This window comes from Mus pahari, chromosome 2, assembly GCF_900095145.1.
Source record: "Mus pahari chromosome 2, PAHARI_EIJ_v1.1, whole genome shotgun sequence".
NCBI lineage: Eukaryota > Metazoa > Chordata > Mammalia > Rodentia > Muridae > Mus > Mus pahari.
In genome coordinates, this window is record NC_034591.1 from 66,886,965 (window position 1) to 66,902,059 (window position 15,095).

At 44.8% G+C, this 15,095-nt stretch overlaps 3 non-coding genes across 3 annotated transcripts; 2 read left to right on the forward strand and 1 right to left on the reverse strand.

Annotated features, from left to right (window-relative positions):
- Nucleotides 1-2,278: 2,278 nt before the first annotated feature.
- Nucleotides 2,279-2,350, reverse strand: Trnac-gca. Its single transcript has one exon. It is a non-coding gene; the product is annotated as a tRNA-Cys (tRNA).
- Nucleotides 2,351-5,825: 3,475 nt separating this feature from the next.
- Nucleotides 5,826-5,897, forward strand: Trnac-gca. Its single transcript has one exon. It is a non-coding gene; the product is annotated as a tRNA-Cys (tRNA).
- A 3,842-nt stretch (nt 5,898-9,739) lies between these two features.
- Nucleotides 9,740-9,811, forward strand: Trnac-gca. The gene has a single exon. It is a non-coding gene; the product is annotated as a tRNA-Cys (tRNA).
- The last annotated feature ends 5,284 nt before the right edge of the window (nt 9,812-15,095 follow it).

Genomic DNA, 15,095 nt, shown 5'->3' on the forward strand with positions numbered 1-15,095 from the left:
TGCTAGGTCCTCCAGTAGTACTATGTCCAATTTTCTGAGGAACAGCCAGACTGATTTCCAGAGTGGTTGTACAAGCTTGCAATACTAATTTTCAATAAAGGTGAGTCAGGTTTCCTAGGATGCTGGAGATGAGAAGTCACAGAGCATCCCTAGTGAGGCAGTGTAGGGATGAGGTGCCAATGAGGAGAGTCTACACAGGTACCAGGGCATAAGTCACTGGCAGGGCAATTACTTACAGTTCATGCAATCCCTGACTCAAGGCTGTGCCCTGAAGGGCACACTGCTGGCCATGTCACGGTCCAGAAACCATTCACTCTCGATTCTCACTTCTCCACAATTCTGAGGATGGAAGCCATTCTTCATGTTACTTCTTCTTGTGATACATCGAGTGATTTCACAAAAGGGAGGAAGATGGGAGACAATGGAGGATGCTGAATCCCAGCTTAGGAAGGCTGGCACAAGAGTCCCTGAATCATTAATGTGAACTCTGCTATGGCTTGGTCCCTATGAGTTGGGTCTTGCTTGGGCCTCATTTAACCAATGACTTTTCACATCTCTAGCATGAAGTTGCTTATGTAAAATGAATAGGTACAAATGAGTGTATCTGAAACATCACTAGAGGGTTTTAGAGACACAGGTAGGGCATCCTAAGGTACTGTTTCCAGAGAATCTGGTTTAAGTTTTCTCGAGTGGTCACTAAGGACATTTGCTTCTGGCCTACCCTATCCCACTTGTCTTGTGTTCCTAGAACACATGTTGTTTTGAACCCGACAAAAGGGGGTTTCAGCCCCGTAACCTGCCATGAGAGTCGTCATTGCAGTTCACAGAGACCACAGCTTGGCAAGACTGTTGATGACTTTACAAATCACCTTCGAGTTCCACCAAAGCTAGCCAATAAGGAGGATGCTTCCTGGTCAGTACCAACTTGGTTCACCATGTCCTGTGACTAATATGTGTGGTGTCTTCACCAACAGCATTTAGTGAGCATGTGCTAGTCGGCATTCATCTGTGACCAATGGCAATACCTGTATCATCTTGGGGGTCTCAGAACACCAGGGTTTAAATGAAATTGCCATACACAGGGGACTATGCTCATCCAAGAAGCCACAGATTGCCCAAGAAGACACGTCTGTGCCAGGTCTGGGATATTTCCCTTTGAGTTGTTAGTCAGGGGTGTCCTGGAGCCACAGCCCAGAGAGCGAGGCTATGCAGTTTACTCAAGAAACTTCAAGTAATGGAGATCTCTTAGCTTCAAGACCCAGTTAAGGTGGATATGGTAAGTTCAGTACCAAAATCATGTTTAAGAAAGGAGGCACCTGGATTTGAACCAAGTACCTCTTGATCTGCAGTCAAATGCTCTACCCGTGAGCTATATCCCATTTTATAGGTAAGGTAGCCGCTCATTATCTCCTCTTCCAACTGGTACCACACCCATGCTTGCTCAGTGTTCAGGATCTACTGCTTCCTCTACTGACCTTGAACCTGGAAGCATTCTTCTATTAAAGTCTAGCCTCCACCCTTCTCTCCTCCAACTTTGAATAGCCCACCTAAGTGCACCCCTCTCTTTGGGTGTACTACAGACCTCTCCTTTGGATCTACTTAATCATAATAATTTCTTTCAGTTCACAACTAACTTTTCATAAATGGCCAAGACAATAGCTGCGGGTTCTGGGTCTTCATTAGCCCAATCTGCAACCCAGAGAGTATGTTACCCTCCAGGACATCAGCAGGGTGCTCATCACTTCACTCCATCATTTATTCACTCAATTACACACATGGAGTTCATTAGCTCTGGTGACTTATCAGTCACCGTGAATACACAAAGAGAGATCAGTCATTTTTCTTTTTCCTCAGAGTCTTAGTATACACAGGAGTCAAATTCATGGATTGGTCTTTCCTCTGGCTGAGCAGGAGCCAAAGCACAGGTTCTACGTGGGGAAGTGGAACTAAGGATCACCCTATGGAGGCTCTGGAGGGACTTCCTGATGGGACAGCTATGGAAATTCCCAGAGGAAGAAGCCACTCCTCAGCTTCATAGGACTCTTCTCTGTGACCTTCTGCACAGAGTGAGCCTTACAGAGCCTTGGAGTGTAACTTGTGCCACAACATGTGACCTGGATGGCTCTCACAGTGGGTCCTATAGTAGCTCCTCTCAGAGAAGAGAACAGAGACCAGGCCTGAGCAGAATACATAGCACATGGGAGCACAGCATGTTAGGCAGCTCTGTGTTAACCAATACTTCACATTTGGTCTCTTGTACACAAAGGAGACAATAAGAAGGGGGCACCTGGATTTGAACCAGGGACCTCTTGATCTGCAGTCAAATGCTCTACCCCTGAGCTATACCCCCTTCTGCCTCATGTATGTCTCATAAACATCTCTGAAGCTGTATGGCCACTCCCCAAAACGTGTACTTTCCAGTACTCTGAAATCATCTGCTTTGTCCTGTGAGGCCCAGCTCTAAGCCAGCTCTGCACACCTGTCTGTCACCTCCTCACGGCCAGCACCCTCCTGTCCTTAATCACAGCCAAGACAGAACTCAGACACCCGGAAGTCTGCATTTATCTCATCCTGCAGACCCACCTATACAAGACATACTCATAGGGCTGGGTGTTAAACAATTGATGGCTTTTGACGGAGGGAGAACTGTTTTCTTTAAGGGAGTGGCTCTTGGTAAGTCAGTCTTGTTGCAGTGAAACACTTCTGCTCCAGAAGCATATGGACAGCACAAGTAGGAGGACAGGGAGCCTTGGGTTCAAAGGTGGGGTGGCTCTGTGTTGAGGAGATAAAAGAAGGAGTTGAAGGTGAATAGGATCAAAATACACCATATGACATCTCAAAGAATTATTGAAAATTTCGTAAAACAGTTTTTTCCTCATCAATAAGGTCTTACCATCAGGTTGTGGAGAAAAACCAATAACCTTTGGAATGGATGGTGACACAATGTCATAAGTTTAAGCATAACTTCGTAACTTAAAAAAAAATGGTCAAATGGTCCACTCCATTAGATGGTACCCATATCTATCCTACTATTGCGACTTTGAACCTGGGACTAGCTAGGTCATGGGCCCTAGAACAAAACCTACTACTATTGTTCTGCTAAAGGAGCACTGCAATAAAATGACTGCTAATGATGGACTGCTACACCATAGATCAGTGCTTTGGTCAGCTCACATTGGAGGAGCTTCTCCGTGCAGTAGATTTAAGTTAACACGGAGACCCTCAAATGGGCAGTGTACAGAGGGTGAGAGACTGTGGAGCACTCAGTAGTAAATGGGGTCCCTTCTTCAAACCCTGCACCCAAGGTCAGAGTGCTGAGCTGAAGAGGAGGCAGAATGGCCGCAAGAGCCAAGGCTGGGGGGTAACTCCAAGGAAGCAGTGGCATCAGTGTTGTGTTCATTTTGCCCAGCTTTTCCTTTCCACTTCAGATCTGCAGAAGAGTGATAAGACATAACCATAGGAAACAGCCAACACTAGGTTGTCTGAAATCTCCTCTGCTAACAATATTGATCCAAAACTGTTCTATTTAGTCCATTGTAGATATTTAGAACAAGGACAATTTCAGACATATTTTGCCAAAATTTGTTAATAATGCTAATATTCTTCCCCTCTGCACATTTTTAACTATATCACACAATCTCATTGCTCTGAGCACTAGTGTTTTCCAAGCTCCCGCTAGTGAGGCCTATTACATCACAGGTATAGAATTCAACTGATATTCATTACTTTTTTTTTTTTTTTTACTTATTCACTTTATATCCTGCTCACTGCCCCCTCTTTGTCACTCGTCCCAAAATCCTTCAGCCCCATGCCCCCTTGTCCTTTGAGCAGGTCTGGGCTCCCTCTGTGTCCCCCACCCTGGCATATCAAGTCTCTGCCAGGGTACATGCATCCTTTCTCACTAAGGCCAGACGTGGCAGCCCACCTAGGAGAGCATATGCCACGTACAGGCAATAGCTTTTGGGATAGCCCTCTCCCCACATGGAGACCAAGCTGCACATCTGCTGCATATGTGAGGGGAGACCTAGGTACAGCCTGTGTTCAACTGCTTTTCTAATCTAATTCCAGTCATCCCCCACATTCCTCCAACAAGCAGCATTGTTAGGTCCAATTATAATTACAACACAGACCCCAGTATCAACTTCTTTCTTACTGTTCTCTGTTACTATAGAGTCACTTACATTGTTACTATACTACACTATTGCCATGAACACACATCATGATCAAGGTAAATTATCATCAAAGGAAGCACTTAACTGGGGGATTGCTTCCACTTTTTACTTTTAGTCTGTGACGGCCATGGTGGGAAGCATGGTAGCATGGAGGCAGGCCTGTCACTGAAGCACAAACTGAGAGTTTACATCTGACACACGAGCAGGAAGCAGAGGGTCTGGGCCTGATGGAGATTTTCAAACCTCAAAGTGTCCACTCAGTGACAGATTTCCTCCTACACAGTCACACCTCCCAAACACCCCTAAAAAGTTATCCCGACTGGGGACCCAACACTCAAGTATATGAGCCTATGGGGGCCATTCTCATTAAAACCACCATATTATTGTATGAAAAATATTTAAATTAAATGTATAAACTATCAGTATAGCATGTGGGAAGAAGTTTAGGCCTTATCTTGCATACAAAGGATAGACATTTTACTTCATTCACCTCTTACAGGAAGAGTTTATCTCCCAAAGAAAGGAATGCCATTTTGATAAGAAACACTGAAGAACTTGAAATCTGGAAAGTGACACTTCCCCACAGAAGAGATGGTGGAAAGGAAGAATTACCTGGTGAAGGTGGAGGGATCCACAGTGCCTTGACTGTGATGTATGGTTTGTAGGAAACCAGAACAAAAGGAGCAGGAACCTTGGTCACTACAGGAAACAGAAAGTACAGATGTTTGTTATTGATCATCTGTGCATGGAAACTTCTTCATAAAGATATTTCATAGAGAACTCAACATGTATAGAAGATGTTGAAAGAAATGAAAAGGTTTAAACATGAGGCTGCCATTAACTTGAGGAAAAACAAAAGTTCCACCAGATATCTTGATCTTGTTTAGAATGACTGACATCAGCCCTACAGTGTGAACAAATCATCATGATATAAACATGGAGTCGTCCAACCAAAAGCTGGGNCACGACTGTATCTGGAAAGTCAGAATGGAAGAGAATATGAAGTTATGATCTCATCCACAAATCGGTTAGTTACTGATGTGTAGACATGATGACATAAGAGGCACCACGCTGTGTGTGTTTTCCCTAAGTGCACAGGACAGACTAGCAGAGATGGCTAACCCTCTGGGGAATGGCTCCCATTGGATGACAGGAGCAATGAACTAAACAGAAGAATTCAGGATACATATGGTTGTTTTCTTAGTAACCTTTAAAAAAACAATATTGAATTTTCAAAATAATTGAATTGTGCATATATTTTTATTAAAAAGTATTTGAAACCAAGTTTGTGTAGTGGTGACAGGTTTGAAGGCTCAGGGAGAGGCCACAGTGTGAGGATTCTCAGTGCCCTGCTCTGCTGACGCAGCTCCCCCACAGGCCAGCTAAGTAGCCCTTGTGTTGCATGTGGGTTTAGTTGAGTTGAAGGCCCAGGCAGCACCAGCTGAAGCCTCCTGCCTCAGTGAGGACCTCAGCAGGAGAGTGCTGGTCATTCGTGAGGACATGGCAGTCAGATGAGCAGAGGCAGCTCAGGGCTGGGCCTCATAGGAGGAAACAGATGATGACAGAGCACTGGTAAGTGCACATGTCAGATGTTAGCAGGCAGGGAGTGTCCATGCAGGTTCTGAGTGCCCATGAGACATTAAACAAACAGGTGGGGGTATAGCTCAGGGGTAGAGCATTTGACTGCAGATCAAGAGGTCCCTGGTTCAAATCCAGGTGCCCCCTACCACAAGATTGTTTTTATTCATGGAGATATCAAACACTCAGTTCTGTTTCTTCCATTTATGCCAGTCATGGACCTTGCCACACCGGGGAGCTACAGACCAACCTGTCATGTGGATAGATGGCTGTCTCCTACCTCTTCCTACATGCTGACTGTCCCTCCCATTCTTATTATCTGTCTCCCCTGTTCCTGCAAACACCTAGTTTCTCTAGTTCTGTTGTTTTCTAAATAAAAGGCAAGGACTATGAAGGAGAATTTAACGATTTTTCTAGGCACAGCAGATATAGAGATAGACAGTGTCTAGGGACCAGAAAGGAAAACCTAACCATAAACCCACCTCTCTCCATTGTTATCTGATGAACCAGTGATCAGAACTAAGCAGACAAATCACAAAACCAGGCTGTCTATGTAAGGTATTTCCTGTCTGAGCTTCTCACCCCATTCCAGAGCCCACTGCTCACTTGCTTCACCCTCAGAGGTTAAAGACTGGCTGAGCTGCTGTCCCAGGCAGAGAGGGATCCTGCACTGATGATGCTGACAGTGCCATCTAGGGCCCTTTTAGAACTCTGAGTGACTGCCCATTTGTCTTCTGGCAAGGAAAAGAAGGGTGTCTGGGGGCTCAGGTTAAAGGCAGTGGCCATCTCAGCGCTAACCCAGGACAACAGTGTGAAGTGGGCTCAGGGTCTGCAAGCTGCTCCTCTCTCTTTGCTTGGCTGGTGATGCTATTCAAAGATAGGCCTGGGAAGGGTATATACCTAGTTTATATAGGTATAGGGAACTACAGAGCTGAGGAAGGCATCTCACCAGTCAGGTCTGGCAACTTCTGGAAAGTAGGTCTGTGAGCATCTGTAATTTAACTTTATCGTCAGTCCTAATATATCACTCCTCAGATGAAAATTATTAACTGTGTATACTGGTACCAGTGGAAGTATAGCTCAGGGGTAGAGTATTTGTCTGCAGATCAAGCGGTCCCTTGTTCAAATCCAGGTGACCCCTTTTCATGTGATTTTGGAAACTAACTGACCACATTCATGATATATAGACTTACTTTCTCTCTTGACTCATGACTGGAGATTCACCCCAATGGAGGGCATCCTTGCTTTATTACCCATCAGATCCCTCACACATAGCAGATCCCTCACACGTGCTTTTTGGATCTCAAGTCTTTTATGTGAGCAAGTCTTCTACGGTTTTACAATGTAGAATAAATTTCCTAAACCTAAAAAAGCTAGGTTTTATTAGAAAGAACCATCAGTGGTTCTTAGATTACAGAATTCAACATACAGATGAACTGGGTTGCAGCAGAGGACCCTAAAAAGATGAAATGGGGGATACTGTGCTGGTATTCCACTACAGTTGGAGATGTCCATGTGTTTCATCAGATATGGGAATATGGGAGTTTTGGCTCTCGGAAGGGAGGGAGAGCATAAGATCCTATGGATTCCATAGGTCACAGGGTTCCCAAGCTGCTTAAGGACCTGGTTTGTAGCCATCGGTGGCTCATTACTGACATCTGTTCTACAGGCTCAGCATCTATACTATAGCAACCATGTGTCCTTATTTTAAGTGTTACTCCTTGGAATAAAGTTCCCAGGGATGCTAGAGGGATGGATGGGAGTGGGCGTGGGCGTGTGGGTGGGGGAGCATTCTCTTAGAGGAGAAGGGGAGAGGGGATGGGGTGGGAGGTTTGTGGAGGGGGGGGAGAGCATTTGAAATGTAAATACATAATGTAATTAAGTAGTTCCCAACAACCACCCTGCCTTTTGCAGCTGTTGCCAGAGCTCCGTGTGAAGGGACAAGCAGGTCCTGACCATGCTGGCCTTTGTATTGGACTCCGACTGCTCCTCTTCCTGTCTTTTTTTTACTGAGGACACAGAGGGAGTGTGCAATCCCTCCACTGTGCCGATGGCTTCAGCTCTTTCTACACAGTGACAGAGATTCCATAAAACCAGACCCAGAATCAAATCAGCACAGTGCTGGGGTCACACTGTCCCTTCCTCTCATGTGTGTTGCCATGTCAGTGACAAACACCACTGAGTTTTGGAGGATGTTGGCTCCTCCCCAAACTTGAAAGAGAAGTTCCATGTCGAATGTGAGTCTTCATTGGGATATTTTTTCTGTAATAAGTGGCAGGGCCGAGGAAGATCCAATGCTGAATCCATAGATCTTCTTGAATATTTACCTAAAACCCTGTGTTGGGTTGATGGCCACCACACACCAACTGTATGCTTTATATTTCTGATAACACGACCACATTTTCCTTAAAAAAGCTCATTTGGGAACACACACACACACACACACACACACACACACACACACACACACACAATTTATCTCAAAACTGTGCTGACTCTATGATGAGTTAGTTGCTCAATGGTAACTTCATGCCCTGTCTCTGCAATGCTTATGTGAACCACCTGTTATTTGCTCTTAAGTCTGTAAGAATTCACCAGTAAGGCTTCTAAACCTGCTTTTGGTGTAATAGTTTGATTACTTTGTACAAGTCTTGTTCTATGAGTAAAATATACATAGGTATATTTACTAGATAAAATCTGAATGAATATTTTCCCAAGAAAATTCATTCTGTGATTGCCTTCATCAGCTTATGCAAATCACACAAGTTGTACTGGGGCCTCTCTGAATCCTTCCTTTGTTCTCTGTCTCCACAGACTACATTCATTGGCTGTGTTTCCCTCTTACATCCTTAGCATCTCTGTTGGGGATGGGTCCACATGGCAGAGATTTCTGGTCCCACTTTGGTAGATTCTGTAGGCTGAGCTCTGACTGTTTAAATAGCCAGTCTTGGCACCTGATCCCTGCTGATGTTGAGCTAATGGTTTGGGACCAGCATGGGGTTAAAATTTTCTCAGATTTAGAGATTTTCTTTCAAATTTAGGACCACAAAATGGTAAGGAGAGCAGAGGCTGAAAAAAAAATCACAGAAAAGATTCCCAGTACAAGAATGAAAGGAGGGTCAGATTGGGGGTGGGGGCAGGGAGAGAACAATGAATGGGAGGAATTAGCAGGCAAAAATCACAGGAGGGAAGCAGAGCCGGACTCCAGCCCTGCACACTGGTTCTCCTGAAGAGCCTCCACAGATGCTGAGCAGCAAAGACTGCAATGTGCTGGCCATGGAGGGATTCTAAGTGGTGTGTCTATGGGGAAGGACGCGGTAAATCCAAGCCTGATCGAGTCCAGTCTGAAGGAGGTGGGTCAGGTCCATAGCACATTGGAGATGTCACTATATATTCTAAATCCTTGGGTGAGGCAGTGCAGGTGACCTGTGCTAATGAGGGAGACTACATAGGTACAAGAACAAGACTCAGGGACTTTATGTCAATCAAGCCCCGCTCCAAGACTCTGACACCTGCCTGTCACGTGCTATCAACCACGGTACTGTGTCATATCTGCAGTCTCTCCAGCACTTGGTTATTAAGCAGGAGTCTTTTATTTGTTCCTCATATACAGTCTGAACAAGGATTTCTCAGTGGATAGAGAGCTTTCCCTCCTGCTCCTGCCTCTCACTCACTTTAGAGGTGTCTAAAGGGCAGCCAGACAGCCAGTGTTTGCGTATAGTTCCTTTAGTTATATTGAAGGAGGCTGAAGCAGCATCAGCTGAAGCCTCTTGAATTTAATGTCCCTGCCTCAGCTAGGATCTAAGCCAGAAAAAAGTGCCAGTCATTCATGAGGACACGGCAGTCAGATGAGCAGAGGCAGCCCAGGCCTATGTCTCATAGGAGGAAACAGATGATGACAGAGCACTGGCAAGTGCACATGCCAGATGTTAATAGGCAGGGAGTGGCCACACAGGTTCTGAGTGCCCATGAGACATTAACAAACAGGTGGGGGTATAGCTCAGGGGTAGAGCATTTGACTGCAGATCAAGAGGTCCCTGGTTCAAATCCAGGTGCCCCCTTCCTAGGATTTCTTTTAGATGCTAGACAGTAAAATGTTGTAAGTAGCCAAAACCAACCAAATAAATACCTATTACCTCATTGTCCTTTGCCCTGGATGGTATCCCATTATGCACTGATCTGTGTTCATCTGTGCAGTGGATTCTACTCTGGCCCCATCTGCCTGCTGCTCTATGAAGCCCATCCAGGTCACAGTCACTTGTTCTATCACATGTAATGTCCTCTAAGGCTGTGACCCTGTGAGTCCCTCACTGTAGGAAATTAAGCTTAGGCTTGGAACAGAACCGACTTGACAGCCCTTGTCTTTCATCTCTCAGGAAGGTCCGCCCGAGCTCCCAGGGTGCTCCTCACATCCAGCTCCCCTGCCCTGCACTGTAGCTCCTGCCACTTCTGTGAAAACAATTAATCCATCGGTCAGCTCCTATTCAGAGTAAGAGGGGGTTTTTGTTGTTGTTTTTGTCTGTTTGTTTGTTTTAAGTAAAAGGACGATGTGTTACATGTCAGCGTATGCGCACCATTGATGACAGGTGAGAACCTAGCAAGCTACCTAAGTGCTTATTGAATGTATAAAGGATGGAGGATAATAGTGAGCATCTCCCTAAGGATGTAAGAGTATGAAGAAGGCTCTCTCTGGGCTCCATGTGAAGGTCATCAGTGACCTAAGACCAGAAAGTCCTGTCCTATCTCTTGGTGGGAATTTAAGGAAAAAGCTACATCCAAGCATCTTCTCCAGGTCAAAGTTGGTGCCTTAAAAACAACACATCCTGTGTGTGTGTGTGTGTGTGTGTGTGTGTGGTGACTCGGCTTAGTCAAAGTTGGAGAGAAGAGGGATGGTAGACGCTACTGTAGGAAACTTGTAAATTTCTGGATCATTGAGAGCAGATCATGAACATCTAGATATCTTGATTCTGGAGCCAAGATTGAAGAAGTACTAATGAGCCATTAGCTACACCTATATGGTCAGGGGTAGAGTATTTGGCTGAAGATCAAGAGGTCCCTGGTTCAAATCCAGGTGCCCCCTATCCCTGTCTAATTTTGGCCTTTTAGATAGATACCTACATCTTAATTATTTCTTCTTCTTAGTAGACACTAGTGTTAAAATATATTTTCCTGGAAGCATACACACTAAGGATTTGTTATTGTGGTATTTACCGCAAATAAATTAAAATCACTTGAAAAGTCTGTAAATGGTCCCTTTCCAAAGCCTTATCCCTCAATCACAATGTCGAAGGTGGGGCTTAGGCACCATAAAAGCTTTCCAGGGTTTCTAGACTACAACTTAAGTGAGAACCAGCCTTATTGAGCTTCCCAGGAGCCTTTGCAGGATAGGCTGCCCCATCCCACCTGTCTGTCCAGCATCTGTGCTCCGGATCCTTTCTTGTGTTTCTAGCATCTGTGTGTACAACAGTGACAAGCAACCAGCAATAGCCCTTCAAGGGGCAGTTGCTTTTAAGCTCTTCCTACTTTGTGAATTCTCCCATTTTATATCCAACAATTCTTGGGATAGGAATAGAACTTCTAATTCCAGGCAGAAGGTTCTTCAGGTCAGTGAGAGAGGCCTCATAAGTCCAAGGGAGTTTGCAGAGGGTTAAATAGGGACACGGCAATGAATAGGTCAAATTCTGTGCTGTGTTTAGTTTGCACAACAGTTGAAGGCAATTCTGTGTCTTATTTAAGCTTTGAAAGAAAAATTCTGCAGAAGGGGTTGATGAATTGTATTGGCCACTTCAAACTGGAAAAGTAAAGGCTTTTTATGTTTTGGAGAGCAGATGGCTTTTTTTGATAGAAAAATCTCAGAACCCATTGTGGAAACAGACAGAATACAGTTCAGAAGTACAGCTCCCAGTTTTAGCATCCTTCACACAGGTTATCTTTTATGATCATCTGCAACTTACATGTGTTCAAGTGCTTATATTATTATAAGTGCTTATAATAATACAATGGGTGCCATTTGGGGAGAAGGACATCTTGATCTCTGCAATGAACGGTAGAGAAATTGCTGCATGTGACAACCTGCTCACTTCGAATCTTCCTGGAGCCTTTATCTACAGCAAGTATCTCTTAGTTTCACTGAGTCTGTGTTCTGTGTCCTGTGAGTTCTCTTAGCGGTGTAGGACTCAGCAGTAACAGAACCTAGGTCTTCAGTGATGCACTTCCTTTCCATAAAACTGGGGCCTCATTAATGCAAGCTTTTACTTAGTGTTTTGGTCCTGTAGAGATGTGACTCTTATTTTTCCAGTTTCATAAACACTCAGAGCATTGTCGGGAACTAGTGGCTTGCTAGTTCCAGGGATCTAACTTAGTCAGGTTTGACAGCAAGCACCTTTATCCACTGAGCCATCTTGCCAGCTCTGCCTGTGGTCTTTCTACCTTCTTCACTATTACCATTAATACACTATCATGAGTAATGCCATCGATACTTGACTCCATTGGCAATTTTCCATCTTTGTTCTGGGATAACCAGTCTTTTCTCAAGAGTTATAGACGGAGGCAAAGGATTCAACCTCAGCTTGCCCTCAACTGGCTCTCAACTTCTGCAGGCAACCAGTGACGTCATTTCTTTGGAATTTACTTCTGTTTTCCATAGTGCCAGCTTCATAGTTTGATTTTCTCCTTTAGTAACCAGTATTATCTATGATCTTTTCTCTCTGTAGGGACCCTTGGTCTTCCTTCACTGGGAGCACTGAGGTCATCTGATGGGAGTTCCTCGCCATCCTCATACTTCTGTCTTTCCTGTCTCACTTCTCAAGTCTAAGGGGAAAGGTCTGTCCCTTCCTCCCCTGAGCTCATCCCGTGAGCCTGGTCTGTCTCTTCATTTTCCCTGAGATCCCAGTAAGGAGCCAAGAACCTCTTTGGCATCTTCACACAGTGATATGACCCTACAGACTCTACTCAGCTCATAAGAAAGATATAAACTCAAGTTTGCAGTGATTATGTCCAAGTGTGTGTGATGAGATAGAGTGCATGGGTCTCACTAGCACATGGCAGAACCCAGCGGTCAGGAGCATGGAAGGTTTCTCAGGAGAGCGCCATCCACTGCCCATCACCTCCCTCCCTCTCCATCATCCTGAGGCCTTGTCTATCTTTGAGTCAGCTCCTAGCAGGCCTGCCTCTAATGCTTGAGAGCCCTCACTCACCTCACTTTTTCTCATCAGTTTCTTTCTACTTCACTGCCCTTTGCAACGTCTCAGCATCTCAATTTGTGAATATCTAAAGGCCTAGAATTTAGTCCTTAGATGGGTCCTCATTTCTGCTCATGCCTCCTCGGTGACCTCACTTTGCCCTGTGGATGTAATGGGCTCATGACTCTCATATTTATATCATCAGCCAGGACTTCCCTTGTGTAGCGGTTTCCCCCAAGATTGAAACATTCCACTATAATTTTATACTTTTTGTAGTTTACTTTTAATGAAGGTCCTTAAAAGTTTTAGCCCCCTTCTAGCCTCCACCAGACCAGAGGTAGTGGGGAAAAAAGGATATGGGGGAAATGGACTTGTTTAGAAATGGTTCTTTGGAATAACTCTTATCTGTGTTGTCAGAAAATTGACAGTTCAGTTTACAGGTCAACAGCCGCAGCTTGATTTACTCACAAACACTTTCTGGATTTACCAACAATCCAGTTTGGTACAGTCAGGGTAGCAAAGACGAATCAGCAACAGTGACACTACCTAACAGAGACAGCCAGGCCTCAGCCTCTGCTCAAGTCAGCAGGAGGAACCAGGAAGGAAGCCAAGAGAAGTTCTCGGCTGTGCCTCTCTCTCTCATCCTCTCAGTGAAGTGAAGATCAATAAAGACTCGAGACCAACAGGCATTACATAGCTAGCTCTATCAACAAGCCAAGCCCAGCTTCTTTCACTGTCCTATTTTTACTCCCACCGAATATCACGTGTCCCCATAGGTCTTGCTTCACCATGTGTCTTGCCTCAGCATGTGAGTCTGTCTTAGCTGACATCACGTTGTCAATCAGCCTGAATCTACAAAAGCAACAAGAAGCCACAACACACCACCAGAAGTTCTTTGCTCTGTGGAGTCCTGACAAATGCAGCCCAACAGCATATGTAAGGAGGACCAATATATTAAAAAAAAAATTCCCTGGACCAAGCTTGCCCATCACCTGTTCACTCATTTATACACTTGGCTGGCCATTTATTCAAACAAAATCAAACCACATCTCTCATGAGAGGTAGAACCAGGATAGCAGCTCCCAGTATAGCATGGGAGAATTGGGGAAGGATTTCCTGTTGAAGTTTTTATCCCCAAGCAGAAAAAGTTTCCAGACCACAAGAGGGCTCCCTGAATGGGGATATCTTCCATAATCTCTAGGAAGATCCCTTGGGCATATATCCCTCTTCCATAAGAAAGTGTCCCTCAGGAAAAGGGCCCAGTCCTCTTAATTAAGGGGTTTTCTCCGGAGCCCAGCTAGCCCCTTTAATTAAAAGACTCCCCGTGGGCCTCAAACTCAACAAGAACCAGAAGTGAATTCAGTATATAGACTTACCACTGTGGAGTGTCAGAAGGACTGTTTTAATGTCAGTGACATGGTAGTCACTCCAGACCTGTCCAGACTCAATGAAAGAGCAGGGTCCTGGAGCATTGGTCAGGGTCGCCTTCCCTGCGGCCTCTCCCTGGTAGCAGAGGCCATGAGTGAGGCTGAGTCCCAGCGAGCATGCCATCATCTTGCTGGGGCCTCCAAATGAAAGGATCCATGCAAAGTATTTATTCACAACCACACTGATTAAGTCAATTAAAGCCCAAGCCGAGGGCACCAAGTGTGTGCTGTTAAAAGATAACAATCACATCAGTGTCTGAAGGGGGTCACATTAGTGTGGGGACTGGGGCAACCTAATACCACTGTTTTTGTTGTAAAGTTCAGTAGTGTTTTCCATAATGCATTTGGAACAAGGACATGGACAGTCACAAAAGTATTGCTAAGATGAAAGTGGCTGTTGGGAGATGAAAGGCTAAAAAGAAACAAGACAGAGACAAAATAGAACTCGGAGAGGACGGCATTAACTTAGTCATTTAAAACAAAATGGCCTTGATTTTGCTTGAATAAATGGCCAGCCAACTGTATAAATGAGTGAACAGGTGATGGGCAAGCTTGGTCCAGGGAATTTTTTTCTGATTCCTTGATTTTGTTGCTGGTGTTTCCATTGTGACTCCTCTCTCCAAAAGTAAGTTGGGTGACTTGCTTAAAATTCTGCAGATTTCTCTGGATTCTGCCACTAGGTGGCATTCTGTGTACGTTGTTGTTAGCTGTCTTTTTTTTTTTTTTTTTTTTTTTAG